The sequence below is a fragment of the Gopherus flavomarginatus genome, chromosome 5 (assembly GCF_025201925.1).
Source record: "Gopherus flavomarginatus isolate rGopFla2 chromosome 5, rGopFla2.mat.asm, whole genome shotgun sequence".
Classification (NCBI taxonomy): domain Eukaryota; kingdom Metazoa; phylum Chordata; order Testudines; family Testudinidae; genus Gopherus; species Gopherus flavomarginatus.
Genome location: NC_066621.1, coordinates 48,301,790 through 48,318,369, shown reverse-complemented (window position 1 = coordinate 48,318,369; position 16,580 = coordinate 48,301,790). Strand labels below are relative to the sequence as shown.

Sequence of the window (16,580 nt, the reverse complement as noted above, 5' to 3'; positions counted from 1 at the left end):
TAAAACTGGCACTAGTGGCAATATTTGAAAAAAAAAACCTCCTTACATTGCTATTGATACAATAATACATTTAGGTTTTTGTTTTACATTGAATATAGTAAAACAGCGCATTCCCCTTTTGTCAATTCTGTTCCCTTTTCAGTTTAGGTAACATTATGAACACTTACTAACTTACTCACTTTTACTGTTGGTTGCAGGTTTATGCTTTCTAAGCTTCATTAGTTCTGGGCTATCCAAATTCCTCTTTGGGGTATTAATTATGGGGAACGCACAAGCCCTAAATCTTCTGCAAATACAGTTTTTAAAAAATGTTTGAATCCCTTCCTCCACTCTGGTAAATGCTCTACTTTTCTTTAAATCAAAATCAATACCAATTGCCCAGTTCAAAGAACCTTAAATATAGCACATGTTTACATATATAAAAGGAATAAGATATTTCACACCCCTAAAAGGTGATCACAATTATTAAAGTATCTTATTTTGCAAGAGATCAAACTCTTCTTTTTTCAAAGCTGTTGCAATGTTTTTGCCACAAATCTAAATACCTTCCAGTGACTTCCTACAAGCAAACAAGTGTTCTTGTGTGGTTCCTATCCTAGGAGGTGGAACTTATTGTTTATAAACATGCACAGCAAGTTGTAATTTCGAAACAGAACTAATAAGGAAACAATATGGTAATCTTTATGGTATGATAGGGCAAAACAAACTCAATTACATTATAAAATAGGTATATTCTAAGGTTTCAGTACATTCTGAAATAAGGACACCAACACTTCAGGTTTTTATTATTGCCAGATCACTGAGAGGCAAATTTAAATCTTTGCAACTTGGATAAGTAAATAACATGATGTATTAAAACAGCAGGAGCCCAGAAACTTATTTCAAAAGGGATTTTGAATCAGCAGATTTTGTTAAATACGAGAGCACAAACATATGAGAGAACAATTATACTTCCTGAGCAGTATCTATTAAACATGGTGCTGTTTTAGCAATGTTTGCTGTTGAGAGCAGCGAAAGGTCAATGTGCTTGTGACAGACTGAGGTATGTTAAACTAATTTTGTGAAAGCAGTAATACTTCTGATACACTGTCTTGACCTTTTCTGGTGGCAGACTTTCTTTTTGATTGCTCTCATATTTGAAATATGAAATTACATATGGGAAATAATGCTGATATCATTAGTATACGTAAACTATAGGTAGCAGATACATGGAGTGAGCTGGCTATGCTTTATGTTTCTGGTAACATAGGAAGACAAGCTGTTTGGGTGGGCAACGATCCACTAAGATAAGCAATAGATAAAAAGTGAAGGAGAAGGATGACATCAAATTGTGAAAATTATATATATTTTCCCCACCTTATTTCCACTTAATCAACTATACCGTGTTGTCCCTCACGCTGTAGACTAATTGTTCAGTTTCTTGTAGGCATCATAGAAAAGTGGGGTCTCAAGGTTGTGGAGAGCCCTTCATGGTCAGTATGTTCACATCGTGAGGATGTTTAATACTGAAGCTGATCACCTGCAACACTATTGTCAGTTGTCCTGGTACCTGAAACAGTGTCATGACCAGGACATGGATGGTTTGAGATCAGAGTCAGGCAGTAGGACAAGGTAACACAAGAGAAATGGTCCTAAGCAGGGGAAACCCAGTTGCCTGGGCAACTTCTTGTTCCTATGCTGGATTTAAATACAATCAGGGACCCTCCCACCCCTAATTCTGTCATTCAGCTCTCAGGACTTAAGCCCTCTGTCAGAGTTCAGCTTCTAGTTCTAGCAACTGTTAGCAGGTCACTGGGTGGCAGATTGGAACTTACTGGCTCCTTAGACAGGGTTCAAGACCCATAGTTAACTGACAAACAGCCAAGAGTTTCTCTACTCCTGATGTGAAAATGACCAATGAAAGCTTATAAAGGGGCCATTCCGATATCCTGCATCATATATAAAATGGTGTCTGAAGCATTTGAACAATGTCCGAAAGAGCTACAGCTGTTTTCCCTGTCGTGCAGTTAAAAGTCTGAACGTTGATATCTGTGCTTTATCTGAAGTGTACTGGCTAGGAAGCCATGAAAAGGAAGTTGATGACCACACATTTTTCCCCCTCCTCAGACTACCCCAGTAGATTGCCTGAGCAAGGGATAGCCACTATACTTTCACCCAGTGCATAGTGGGTATTGCAGAGTTGGCAGGTGATTAATGAGCGACCCATCACTGTCTGATTCCAGGCCATCTGTGAGCATCTTACCATCCTTGCAGTGCAGTCACATTAATACCAATGATGTGGCTGCAGATTACTTTTACCAGTAGCTCCAATCAATTGTTTATGAAGCTTCAAGAAGAGATGTCCTCATGATCCAGGGAAACTTTAATGTGCTAATAGGAAAAGCTAATGACACATAGTCAAGTGTATGCTTGAGAAGTTTGGTGTTGGGCAGGAGAACAGGAAAGGGCAGTGACTGCTGAAATTTGTGGCTGCCAGTGATATGGTGATCACCGACTCTCACTTCTGTCACCTAAAGGTTCACAAGCAGACGTGGTACAGCCCAGATGGTTTCACTAGGACTGTTATTCGTCATGCCCTCACTAACAATCACATTGGTCAATGGTCATGGATGTACAAGTTTGCAGAGGTGCTGAACTTGACATTGGACATCTGTTTCTGCTGTCAAAAGTGTGCCTCTGACTTGAAAGACAATCAGTTAATTGGCTGAAATTAGTTCAATTCAACCAGGTAGCTCTCTGTTCTGAGCTGTTGAAGAATATTGAAGCATCAGAGACTGAAGGCACTCTCCCTCTGTCATCTGATGAAGAATGGCATTTTCAGATCAACCATGCTGACTGTTGTCAGTTCAGTGCTGGGGCCTCAGCCCTTCAAACATCAATCATGGATCAGTGAGGAGATGCTCATTGCAGTTAGAGCTAAGTTAAAAACAAGACTACCATCTGAGTCTTCGAATTGTTTGTTGAATGCAAAAGCAAAGGCTGAATGGATTTGACTTTGGGACATCATCAAGTCATCGTGTAAGAAAGATAGAGAATCCTGGTGGTTGACTCTGGCAGTCAGTTTAGACCAGGATGCTGTCAGGTGCAGTCTCCACACCCACTATTCAACTTTGTGGTAGTTGTGAGGCAAGGTGGCCACAGCTTGCCCAGTAGAGAATCTGGATGTCAGCAACAGCAAGAATCTTCAGGATCAGTTGCATCATTGGAAAGATCATTTCAAGATACTCCTCAATTGTCCATCACCTGCAGTCCCTCTTCCATTTGAAGAGGAATAGGAAGTTCCAGTAGAGCCACCTTCCTTCAAGCAAGAAGAGGTCTGGATTGCAGTCCATAAGTTTAAGACTGGGATGATACCAGGGTTTTGTAACATTACCCCAGAGATGCTGAAGACAGGTGAGAGTATTTTTGCACCATGGCTGCATATGCTGTTCCAGACATCTGGCGCACAAATGTCATCCAGAGCGACGTGAAGATGGGCATTTATTCTGCCTCTGTTCAAAATTGGTGATAGGCCAAATATATACAACTATAAGGGTATTACACTGTTGTCAATCCCAGGGAAAGTCTTTGCTTCTGTGTTAATATCTCAATCAACAATGCACTTCATGGCAAAGGTCTGAGTACTCAGTGCTGCATGATACCTGTTTGTTCCACAAAGATCTTTACCTTGAGGCTACTTTTTTTAGAAAATGATTGAGTTTAATAAATGGGCACAGCATATTTTATAGATTTCCATTAGGCCTTTATTTCAGTGCATGGAACATGTTTATGGGATCTAATGAGGTAACTCAGTGTCCGTAGGAAGATAGTGTTATTGGCAGAAGAGTTCCATAATGGAACAGAAAGCTGGGTTTGAGTCAGTGGCAGATACACATCATGGTTTCCTGTTTCCATGGAAGTTTGGCAATGCTGTGTTCTGTCATCATTGCTGTTCAATATCTTCATTGATTGGTTGATAGATAAGCTTGAGCATGCAGCTGTCGGTGGTGTAGAGCTTTGAGATCTTGAATAAACTGATGACGTTGACTTGCTGGCTCAGTTTGGTGAATCCCTGCAGCTCATGGCTGATCTGGCTGTGGATGAAGTAGTGCCCATTGGTCTGGCTACTGGTCCAGATAAAGCTAAGTCCTAAACATTTGCCATCAGCTAGCCTTCAGCACCAGATTACAGTCAGCTCAGTATTAACCTGTCTGGATGGGACACTGAGCAGATGGCATCTGTCGAATGCTGCCCAAATATTTTACACTTGTGTAACAGTAATATTGTGATCTTCTGAATTATGAGTACAGGCGAGTCTCATCTTACGCCGGGGTTCTGTTCTGCGGTTAGCACGTAAAGAGAAAAACGCGTATAGTCCAAATTACATTGAGTTGAATAGTGGGCGGAATCGCCCGCACTACAGCTACAGTATTAAAATTATTATTTTTATCTTTTTTGTTTTGTTTTTGCCGACCTCATAAAGCTGAAATCGCGCATGTTAGATGCGCATAAGATGCGACAAACCTGTATAGATACATTTGACTTTATAGCTATCATCACTGATGCAGAAATAGCTTAATGTTTATTAATATATAGCACCAGAGGTGTGCACAACTGTAGACAGCTAAAATCTGCTCTGTGTTGAACTGCTTATTCCACTAAGCATAGGGAGAGATGAAAGATAAGAGATGAATCTGGGAAAGATGAGACCTAAATAAAATAGGGTGATGAGGTTACTTGCTCCACTCTTGTGTTTGTACCATTTCACTTTTAAAAGTCTCATTTTAAAATTTTATTTTTATTAGTTGCAGAAGTGAGAGTCATTTGAGGTGAGTTGCAAAATCATAGCTTATGATTCTGGTAATTGCTTCTGAGTAACTGTCATTAGCAAATATTTAATAACCTTTTAAAGGAACGGTAATAACACAGAGTCAAACACTGAGTTATAAACACTCCCATCATCCTAATTAGGCTTTTTCCTCATATAAAAAGATAAAGTGTAGCCCTGCCGATCAGACTTGTTCTTAATAACCTTATTTTAATGGCTACTGTTAATGTGGATGTCTGAACAAAGGCACTAAGTTAAATCTGTGTTTCTCTTGCATGCTGTTCAGACCAGTGACTGCCCTTGTTTGCTGCTCTTTGTTGGGCTGCCAACTTATTGCGGCATGGGAATGACTGCAGACACTGGAGGTTCAATGTATTTTGTATAGATTCTTTAGAGGAGCTCAGAAACAAATCTATTCTTGGCAATAAATGGCTTTCAAAGACTATGCCGCTATTTAAAATTAATGTAACTACTATCAGGCAGCATTTCCAAATACTGAAGCTGATGTAAATGTCAACACAGCTTTGAATTCCTATTAGGTAAGCTCTCAATGCCTTTTATTAAGACAATGAGCAAATCTGTAGGTCAGTTGACCTGGTACAGACCAATATCTGAAATTTATGCTTTCTCAACCCTAACATTTGCAGAGCTTCTGATTCTGAACCAACTGCTATAGGGGAAATAGATACCTTTTGGTATGATACTGGACAGTTATGCCAAAAAAAAAAAAAGAATCTTTGTAAGGAGAAGTAAATTCTACATTCAGATTCATATGCTTAGAGATACAAGCTCACCCTGTGCAAAGCTTTGCTTTTGGAGCATGGCTTGCCTGGGCATTGAGCCCTGGCATCAAGGGTGTTTGGAATAGTTTGGAAATTAGAGAAACTAATGGAAGAGCATCAGATGTTCATCCTGCGTAATCTTGCTTAATTAACTTATCAAAAGAGATGGAGGCAAAGGAGTTGGAGAGCTGGACCCTTAAAATGGGCTAAGGCAATAGAGTAAGGAGTAGGGAAAGAACTTTTTCTCCAGTAGTCATGCCCTTGATTTGTGATCATATATGAATCTTTTTAATCTGGTTGACCAGCCCTGGATACAACATTTCAAATTATCCACAAAATACAAGCATTAGCAGTGGCAGTCCAAGATGTCCTGCCTACGTGCCTCAACCCTGACCCGGTTTACTCTCCTGTTGAGAAGAGGATGACAGCTCCAGGCCCATTGAGTCCTTGATGTCTGCTGAGTAACATTTACATACTTTTTATTTAGGACATGACATTGTTGGCAAACTCCCTACTTCTTGACTTTTGTTTCTGGTTTACACCAGATGGGCCACAGGTAATGATTTTGGCTTCTGGAAAAGTGTGTTGACTTGTGCACAGCAGGAGCAGATCATGTGCTCGTTTCTGTTTGGAGAGCAAGTACTGCAAAAGCAACAGCTGGGATGGGGTGGCGGGGGAATATTTATCAAGGAAAAATGCCAGCCCACACTGATCTGCAGAAATTTCATATGGTAGGTAAGTACTATTTTGTTTCCAGATCAGAATGCAGTAAGTCTTTACTTGTCGGCTAGTCAGCAGTTAAAATTCCTCAGTGATTTGAAGCACTCTTGCCTTGTGAACTGTCCTCTGACAACACTCTTACTTTGTGAATCTGCAGCTCTTGCATTTGACATTCCCAACTGACTTGTTAGTTTTCTAAATTGGTGCACTCTTCTATTCCAAGAAGTCAGTCAGGAGATTCTTGCCTTCAAAAAATTAAAAATATTTGAATAGTTTAATAAGGCCTAGAATGCTAATCCACAGCAAGTGGAGAAAATTGGGCCTATGTAGTAGGATGTATGTTAAGCCCAGGTCTACACTAGCGAATAGCGTAGCTGAAGTTGGCATATGTTAGGTTGACTTACCTGGCCATGAGGATGGTGGCGAGTTGACCGTTGCCGCTCCCGCGTCGACTCTGCTTCCGATTCTCACAAGCTGGAGTTCCGGAGTCGACAGGGAGTGCGATCAGGGAGATTTTATTGCGTCTACAAATCTAGGCATCCTTAGTGAACAACTGGTAAATAGCACTTTGGGTCTCTGAAGAAATCTGAATGTTCGTCTCCTGTTCTGGAGTAACTGCAGCTATGGCTAAAGTAGCTGAAGGTATTGAAACTACAGGGTAGACCCTTTAATTTTTCTGCTTCTGAATTTAAACCACCATTCACTTTGAACTATGGCTCAGCCGATATGATGTTTGTTGGTGTGACCTCAAAGAAATCTCTCTCTTTACATGTATGTCTTTCCTTTCATCTTTACGTCAAGCTGTTGTTGTCTTAGAGTAAAGATAATACCTGCCTTGGAGGATTTATAATCCATTTATAATTTGTTCAGTATATTGGGACCCAATTCCAATTTGTGATCTCTAGGTGCTTCCATAATATGTTTGCTACTAACTATAGGACAAATTAACCAAAGGCCAAGTACTTTTTCCATGCCTCTAGTAGTGTAAGCTGTGTGAGCAATTTCCATACATGTGTATGTACATAATTTAAAGTACACACTTTAAGATGTTGTCTTTTTAAGGAGCATTTTTTTGGTCAGTCCCAGACACTCTTGCTGTTACTCAAAAGTTGATTGATTTTAGGAATGTGGTTTTACAGTTTAAAAGGCCTTAAAACTGCATAAGTAGCTTGAATTTTTTCCCCAGTTTAAGCTGATCAGTTTTAGGTTGCTCCAAACATAATACAGGGGAGCAATATATGGAGGCTGGCAAGGGCATGAGTTAAGCTTGTCCATTCCTGAGCAAGCTCATAGAGAAGCTACTCAAAGGACAATTTCAAGCTCATCTAACTGAAGCTGGTATTCTAGACCCTGCACTCTCTGGATTGACGTCAGGACGTGGAACTGAAACTGCTTTAGTGGCACTAGTGCATGATTTTCTGCTGTCAATAGGTAGAGGACAGACATCGATTTTCATCCTCCTGGAACTCTCCACAGGCATTCAACATCATTGACCATGAGATACTGCTCTCTCACTTGCGAGAGGTGTCAGGGGCCCAGGGTAATGTGCTAAAATGGTATGACTTCTTCCTGGAGGGGATGCACTCAAAGAGTAGCGATGTCCTTCTCAAAGAGAAGCGACATGTCCACAACTAGACCTTGTGGAGTACCACAAGGATCAGTTCTCTCTTCTGTCATATTCAGCATCTATGTGTAACCACTGGGGTGAAATTATAAGACAACATGGACTGAAGTGCCAGCAATACACAGATGGCACAGCTCTACTTACCACATATTACCAAGATATTCCAGTGCTTGGACGAGATCAGCTCATGGATAAGGAATAACTGGTTGAAGATTTCCCCGAGGAAGATGGTGATGCTGTTGGGCAGGGGAAAGCATTTGACGCTCACCAAACTGACAAAAATGCCCCCTGGAATTTTTCTCTGTTCCACCTTTTGCTGTTCTGTCTCATGGTAGCAATCATCTTGTCCAGCAGGGTCTGAGAGGTAAAGGCTCTGACAGCTAGTCCACCTTAGATAAACAAGGCATTTTTTGAACTTCATCCAAAGTTTCTGATTTCCATCTGAAGTCAATTTCTCTGCCTGTTTTCTTCTCAAATCCCATAACTATCTTGAGGAGGTCATGCTATGTATGCAAGCATAAGAGCTGTCGGCTACTATTTAGAAAGAACAAAGCCTTTCTGAAAGTGTTAGGTTCTGTAACTGTGTGCTTGGACACACAATGCCCACTGAATGGTTCTCTGGAGGCAATAGTCCAAAACAGTTAGTGTGTGTGGTAAGTAATCCCCTCTTTTGCCCACTTCTCTTTTTCTTATAACATTTAAAAGTGCATACATGCAAATTTTTTCATACCGCACAAACAAATAGCTCTTACAATGCTCAAAAAATGAGGAGTCCCTATGGTGATCATTAATAGGTTTAAGGGGTGTGTGTGTGTGTGTGTGTGTATAACAAACAAAACAGTCAATTTTTTAAAATAACTAACTAAGGTAGTGCAGTGAGTCATATAGCATTAATACAAAAAAAGAAAAAAATGTACATCTAAAGTATGTGAACAAGTAGCAACATGGTAGTTCTCTCACATTTTGAAGATATAACTCATACAAATCAATTTAATTCAGGTGGCTCTTGGTGCAATATAGGGTCCTAAGTTGATAGGATTATGAGCACCTCCTATGATAGAGTGCTCTCAGTTCTTTTTGAAGGAAATGAGTAGAGTCCTAATCACCTACAAGGCATGATCAGTGATTGTACAGTTGGGCCCTGAATTCTTTACGAGACCTAGATTGCAGTCATTGAATAGGGAATTTTGTCTGAGTAGAGTAAGTAACCTTTTAAAAACATTTTATACAGGGGCATGTTTATGTGATGCTTCACAAACCTAGTTTAAACCTGTTCTATCATGTAAACTCAGTTGTCTGTTACCATTTCTAACCCTTGCAATTTTATCATGAGTCTCATGACTTAAAGTCCCGACTCCTGGAGGCTTGTCATAGATTAATATCTCAACTTTCATCTAAAAATGTCAAGATTTTTGCCCCCATAGCTGTGGAGAAAAGCTTGAAAACATGATGTTTCCTAAGAACTGAAAACAGAAAACAACATACTTGATTTTTATTTGTTTATTTATGAATTATGAGGTTTGTAGATCAGTTTAGCAATTTTGGGGGTCTGAATCCTGGAGTTGGAAATACAGTTAATGTAAATATTATTGCAGACCTGACACCAGCCTAAGTCAGTTGGTTACACACACTGTGCAAACAGTAAATTCCTAGTGTATGCAGATAGATTTAGTTATTTGTATTACTATATTGCATAGGAGCCTTAGCCATGGACCAGGATCTCATTGTGCTAGGTGCTGTATAAACACAGAACAAAAAGACAGCCCCAGTGATTGATATGTTAAACATTAAAAGCACCTCAGTATAAATAACTAGTTTACATCCGTGCTGCAGACTGTGCAAAGCTCAATTTTCAGGTAGTGACTGTTGTGCATTTTAACTGTTCTAGAGAAAAGGAAGAGAGTTTATAATACAAAGGGTGCTTGGTATAGATATCTATCTAAATGCAAGATTTAAACATTCCTTATTGTTGGTATTACTGTTTTAATATACATGGTTAGTTGCAGTGGGTTTTTTTTTTTCATTGAGTGAATTGCTAAGTTAACATTTCAGGCATTAAATTATATGCATGTCAAAATCTTTTTTCCATATTATGGGAATTTCCTCAAGAATAATAATTTTTAAAAAAAAGGGCGTGCATGTTCCTAGACCCAGACAATTTAGCACTTATGGTTCTTTTATTTATTGGCAATTGGCTCTGAAACTGTATCAGTTTTGCCTCTGTTTTCAGATGTCAATTTCTTGATATCATCGATCTCTCTCTCTCCCTCTTTTAGGCACTTTTGTGACCTACTTATACATATTCTCCTGTGGCCCTGGGTCTGACTCTATCTTCAGTTAATATCGTTAGCTTATGCAAACTACCCAGTTAGTGAGATGATATATTGAGCTATACTATCCAACCGAATAATTGCCAGTAGATTTTCAAGCAGTTCTGTAAAGATCATTCACTGCAGGTGCTGCCCAAGGCCGGGGAGGGGCTGTATTAATGTAGATGGAATAATTGGGCCAAAAGTGTTAACATAACACAGCAGTGTTTAATGTTGAAGATTAAACAGTGTTAAAGAAGGTTTGGGATTTGGTATACCGAGACCTCAGTCTGTTTAGTATCATGGCAAAGACACCATTAAAAATCCTTTTAACCTTTTATTGAAGATAAAGAAAAGAAGGAAAGACAGTTCAATCATTTGAAATGTGAAGTCTTAGGGCTTTCATTTTAACTGCATCCTTTATTCCCTTTCCCCATTAGATGGAGAGAGTTTTAGAAGGAAAAAACCCCTTGTGGGATCATCTCTTGAATGGTATCAAAGATGATAATAAATGTCCTTTTGGAAGAAATTAGATGGGATGGGATGGAGCAGTTGTTAAAGTTCATTTAATCCCATGGGATGGTTGGGATTTAGCTGTAGCTGGTAGAGGTGGCAAAGTCATCTGGGACCTTCTATCTGGCCTGGCCTGGTCTGGTCTGGACATCTCTCAGGATCAAGATGATGAAGACCCAGGGTCCCAGAAGACAGTGGGGGTTGGCAGGTATGATGGTGCAGTTTGTTCCAATAGTCAATTTTTCTCCCCAAAGTCTCTTTAGGGACCCATAAAGGACATGGAATAGCCCATCCCCTCATTAGATTGTCCACCAATTAGGCCTTTTTTCCAAACACACCAATTCTGGTTCACTGATTTCTGGTTCCACCCTTTTCTTGTTTACTGGCATGGTCTTAATATAGTTCTTGAGTTATGTCAATAGACCTTTTTGTTTCGACTAATTCAGTCTTTTCATCTCTTTCATACCTTTTTCCGTTAACATTTATTATAAATTATTTGATGTTTTATGACATTATAATTTGTTCAAATACTTTATTTTTTTTAACAGTTAAGCTCACTATTAAGGTAAATTTGTAGTCCCAGTTATCACAATGATATGTCAGGTTCTTTTCCTTGCTGGCACCCCCCGGTTGACAGCTAGTCTGGTTCTGTTGTGGTCTTACCCTTCTCTGGCTCAGCCATCTGCTCAGGTCACGCATGGATGTCTATCCCTTTCAGGGTATATAAACAATTCAGCAAAGGATAACCCTCTAGTTAATGTGAGGGGCATATGGTTCAGGGTCTTGGGATCTTGACTATCTAGACTCTGCATATCATGGTTAGGCTTCTGCCTTTGGTACTCCTAGAGTTTGGTGGGGGAACCTGGACCCACCCCTTCACTGGGTTCTGATCCAGGGCCCGGTGGTAAGCAGCTATTTCCTGCACCCCAGAGTGCTATACTGCTGCCTATCTGGATCACTTCCTACCAGTTCCCTCTTTTCACAATAGATAAAGACTGTAAATAACTGGAATCAAAGATAAAGTCTCAGGCTTCCTGAGAATCACAAACCTCTTCCCTTTGGGTTTGGCAACATCGGTACACAACCAGGCCTCAGGCAGCAGGAGCGCCTGCAATGCTCCTTTCTAGGAACTCAGAATGTAGGTCAGTTCATCTCCATTGTCTGCTGCCCTGCTGAGCTGGCCTGTTCTCCTTCTGAGCTCCTCCTCCAAGTTATGCATGCTTGGCCGGTGTGGTGGTTGGGGCTGCCTGGGCCCAGAACAGCTGCATAACTTTTTCCTTACAGATGTGGGGGTTGTATATATCCATCATAAGTTCCTACTCATTAGATCTGGAAGGATAGGTTTTTGTGTTTCCATTAGAATTCCACATTTTCAGTTGCTCACTCTTGGGATGAACTCTTGCAGACATGCTGTCTCTTACTGAAGGTAGGTTTTTATGTCGTGTGAGCAAAAATGGTTTGGCCATCAGACAATTTGACAAAAACAAGATTTTGTATTGGTGGGTGGGGGGAATACATCTGTGTGCACATGTGTGGAAAAATAAAACTTGCGTTAGCAGAAGCGGGGTCATGACAGAAGCTTAGGAAGAGGTCTTGCAAGTATCAAACACAGGGGCTTAGGAAAGGGAGGACAACAATGTTCCAAAATTGCTACTGTATTAGTGAGCAGAGTGTTCTGGGGTGGCTAGAGAGCTGGAGGAGACCACAATGGAGGGAGCTATAGTTGAGCTATGGTGACTGTGCTGGCCTTCGGGAATTGTCTCTGTGTGCAAATTGGCTTACTGCTGTTTAAGATGAGCAATACTCATGTATGTAGAGGTGTAAATAAGTGTAAGTAATATACACTACTCTAGACTCAGAATAACTGATTTCTCCAGCAACAAAATGACTTGCTGCAAATCTCCAAAACAACTTCTCAAAAGCAACAGTTTTCTTTTTGCAATGCTCAGTACCTGTAGAGCTGTAATGGCTGGAGGCAGACAGTTTTAATATGGCATGGCAAAATAGTCCTCATTGAAACGTTTTGAGTATTCCAGTGAAAATTTAGCTTTGACTTGCATGCAGTGAGATGTCCAACCCCAGAATCAATCTCTGAATTCTTGCATGGTTTTCAGCACTTACCAAAGATATGAGCAAAGGGAGGCTGTATCACAAAATGCATGACAACTTATTTGAATATTAAGCATGCATGTTTTCTGAGGCCATCACTGAATAAAGCAGGGCTCTACTGGAGCTTTGGTATGTTATGTGCATGAATGTGCATGCTGAGGGAGAGACTTCATCTGGCCTGTGCACATGTATGCAGGAAGGTATAACACAAGCCTTTCCCCTTTCACCCTCTCATGTAGGAACAAACAACAATCTCAGTTCTTGTGTCCATCTGAGTTCAAGATCTGCATGGCCCAAAAGGGAGGGTGCCTTTAGCCTTGGCCTTGCACCCCTTAGCACTGGCCAGCAGAGCTGGAGATGCTGCTGCACTTCTTTAAAGTCCCCATCAACCTACATTTAACTCAGCACTCACTGTGTATTGTTTGCTTTTATCTCTCTGGAAATCTTCCCTTTATGCATCCTTACTCAGCATGTCCATGTGCTTTCCTGACAGCAAGGACTATGTCAGTAATTATCATTCATGGCTCTTTACTGCAGAGTCCTGTCAAGGCCAAGGCATTGACCTGGCTGCTACATCCAGTTCTATCACACACACAGATTACTTACCATTCAAAATGTTGCTTTACCAGGTGACAAGTGCTTCAGGGAGCTGTTATCCTGCCCTTGACTTGGTGAGCCAGAATTTGACACTTCTGCATATTGTTGCAGCTACATTTACCAAAATGACTGCTCCTACCAGGATTTGTTCTAGGAAATAAAATATCTGAGCCACTGTATATATTATTTGTGTATTTGGCTAACATTAGCCAGATCTGCATTCGTGTGATCCAAAAGGTAGAAATTCCAATGAAAGACGCCAGCCTCTACTCCCTACCAATAAAGGAGAACAGATTGAATGTAAGAATAAAAAGGGATCCTGAAACCACTGACCATGAGCAAATTGAATTCTGTGCACTGAGATCACAAAGTTCAATAGTACAAAGGCGTTAAATTTCGGGGAACCTAATTTTAAGGAAATACGAAATCCAGTAAGGAAGGTCTGGTGTGGGGAGAAATTGGAGAGTTCTACAAGATATGACAATTAAGCCATTACTGACTAGATGACTTCTGAAATAGAAGCATACAGTGAATAAGGAGCCAACAGTCTCCTTCATAAAGGAGTGTTCAAAGAGCTGAGGATAGAGGAAAAAGCCCTGTACTGTAAATGGAAAAGAGATGAGATAACCAAACAAGAATATAGTTTAAACTTGCAGAGAAAAGCCGAATGAGTTATAGGATTTTTGTGATTACTTTGCCTCATTTGTGGGGTAAGTATAATGAGATGACAAATGGCAGAAAAAAGTAGGTCCATTTAAAAGTAAATGAAAGTGGATTGAATGGCATATATGCTCAAATATTTTTTTCTATTTTTCAACAAGAAATACGTTATAGGTGTTCATAAAGTGAGAAACTTGTAAAAATACTTACCAATAAAGCCCAGATGGTTTTTTTTGGACTATTTGAACATAAACTATTTTAAAAGTCCAGATGATATGCATCCTAGGATGCTGAAGAAATTGCTATAGGAAATATACTCTGTATCACTGTCAATTACTTCTGAAGGGACACAGAAAAAAAAATGGAGAGGGACCAGAAGATGGGAAAAAAACAAATATAAAATGGAATTTTGAACAAGTAATCCTGGCAATAGCCATTTTATAAGTCTAGCCTCCTTTTCCTAGTCAAAGAACAAATTGCAAATTTTGCAGAGGTTAATAGAACCATGAGCAAGAAGCATCATGAGATTAAAAAATAACTCTAAACAAATTTGATTGTAATAGCAGCAAAGAGTCCTGTGGCACCTTATAGACTAAAAGACGTATTGGAGCATGAGCTTTCATGGGTGAATACACACTTCATCGGATGCATGCATTCACCCATGAAAGCTCGTGCTCCAATACATCTGTTAGTCTATAAGGTGCCACAGGACTCTTTGCTGCTTTTACAGATCCAGACTAACATGCCTACCTCTCTGATACTTGATTGTAATAGAAATTTAAAAATTAGTGTGTAAGTAGTAGATGCATTGTAACATGATTTTAAAAGAACTATTGACAATACCTCAAACTTGGTACTTAGTTCCTACAGGCTGTGATGTAAATGTTGACCTGTGAATAAATAAGTGCCATAAACAAAGTTATGATAAATGTCAGAATAACAAGTTGATAGAAGTAGGAACTGGAGTATTGCAAGAGTCGTTTAAGACAGCTGTTAAACATGAGATGTCGCCAGTAGAAAGAACATTTTATTTTGCAGATTACAAAAAATAGAGTATTTGATAACACTACTGAGGGCTGAAAATAAGCTATTTAATGGGAAGGAGAAACATGGAAATCAGTAATGCCAAAGACTTTACTGCATTTCAGAATCATATTTAGTTTTTGAAGTAACATAGACAGCAGAATAGCAAAAATGGGCTGTACAGTTTTGGACTGCATATTCAGATATAGTATAAGAAATAGGTAATTTCTTTCTGTAGGGTTGTGATGTTGTCATGGTCTAATCCCCACTCTGAACCTTAGCGTCCAAAAAGATGGGATACCAGTATGAATTCCTCTAAGCTCAATTACCAGCTTAGAACCTGTAGCGCTGCCACCAACCAGGAATTCCAGTGCCTGGTACACTCTGGTACCCGAGGATCCCCAAGACCCAGACCCTCTGGATCTTAACACAAGGAAAGTAAACCTTTCCCTCACCGTTGCCTCTCCCAGGCTTCCCCTCCCTGGGTTACCCTGGAAGATCACTGTGATTCAAACTCCTTGAATCACAAAACAGAGAGGACAATTCACCTTCCGCCCTCCTTCTCTTTCCCCCTCCCAGATTCTCCCTGAGAGAAAGTAATCCTGGCACAGAGAGAAATCAGCCTCTCTCTCCCTCTTCCCTCCTTTCTCCCCACCAATTCCCTGGTGAATCCAGACCTAGTCCCCTGGGGTCTCACCAGAATAAAAAAAACAATTAGGTTCTTAACCAAGAAAAGCTTTTAATTAAAGAAAGAAAAAACAGTAAAAATTCTTTGTAAATTTAAAAAAAAAATGGAATAGGTACAGGGTCTTTCAGCTATAGACACTGGGAACACCCTCCCAGCCTAAGTATACAAGTACAAATTAAAATCTTTTCAGCAAAATACCAATTTGAACTCCTTTCAGCCAAATACACATTTGAACTTCTTCCAACTAAATACACATTTGCAAATAAAGAAAACAAACATAAGCCTAACTCGCTTTATCTACCTAGTACTCACTAGTCTGAACTTATAAGAGCCTGGATTGGAGAGAAACCTGGTTGCACGTCTGATCCCTCTGAGCCCCCAGAGTGAACAACCACCAAAACTAACAGCACAGCACAAAAACTTCCCTCCCTCAAGATTTGAAAATATCCTGTCCTCTGATTGGTCCTCTGGTCAGGTGACAACCAGGCTCACTGTTCTTGTTAACCCTTTACAGTCAAAGAGATATAAAGTACTTCTGTGCTATTAACCTTTCTTATCTGTTTATGACAGATGTGATCGCACATGGAATGCTATGCTTAGTTCTGGACTCATCAGAAAAATACTGACAAATTGGAGGGACTTTCTCGGAACAAGAAGTATGGCCAGGGGACTGAAGGGAAATAACAATTTTACCCTGAATCTATAGCTTGTCAGAGCAATGACCAAGTGGGGACATAAGCCTATATAT

At 40.0% G+C, this 16,580-nt stretch overlaps 1 protein-coding gene across 7 annotated transcripts in view; it reads left to right on the top strand.

Moving 5' to 3' along the window:
- The window catches only part of CHID1 (chitinase domain containing 1), a 288,759-nt gene that overhangs the window by 81,908 nt on the left and 190,271 nt on the right, over positions 1–16,580 (top strand). The window lies entirely within an intron of this gene.